Source organism: Oratosquilla oratoria, chromosome 40 (genome assembly GCF_046742065.1).
Source record: "Oratosquilla oratoria isolate Oo_2021 chromosome 40, ASM4674206v1, whole genome shotgun sequence".
In the NCBI taxonomy this organism is placed as follows: domain Eukaryota; kingdom Metazoa; phylum Arthropoda; class Malacostraca; order Stomatopoda; family Squillidae; genus Oratosquilla; species Oratosquilla oratoria.
In genome coordinates, this window is record NC_134816.1 from 4,162,133 (window position 1) to 4,162,651 (window position 519).

A 519-nucleotide genomic window follows, 5' to 3' on the forward strand; every position below is an offset into this window, starting at 1 on the left:
ATTTAGGAATGGATACGAAGAGGAGACTGTATGAAGGAGTGATTGTGCCAACAGCACTGTATAGGGCAGAAACGTGGAACATAAGAGAGGAAGAGAGAAGGAGTTTGAATGTGTTTGAGATGAGGTGTCTGAGAAGTATGGTGGGGGTTACTAGGCTGGATAGAGTGAGAAATGAGGAGGTGAGGAGGAGAACAGGGGTGAAAAAGGAGCTGGGAGATAGGGTTGATGAAAGAATATTAGGATGGTTTGAACACATGGAAAGAATGAGTGAAGAAAGACTAGTAAAAGAGGTATGGAAGGCAGATGTGGAGGGAGTGAACATGAGGGGACGTCCTAGGATGAGGGGGATGGATGGGGTGAAGGGGGCTTTGGGGAAGAGGGGAATGTTTGTTGAGGAAGGAAGGGAGAGGACGGAAGACAGAGGTGAGTGGAGAATGGTTGTATATGGATGATGTTGTGATTACATGAGGAGGAATGGGCGGGGGGGGGGGGGGTGAGGTAGTATGTGTGAGCAAATTT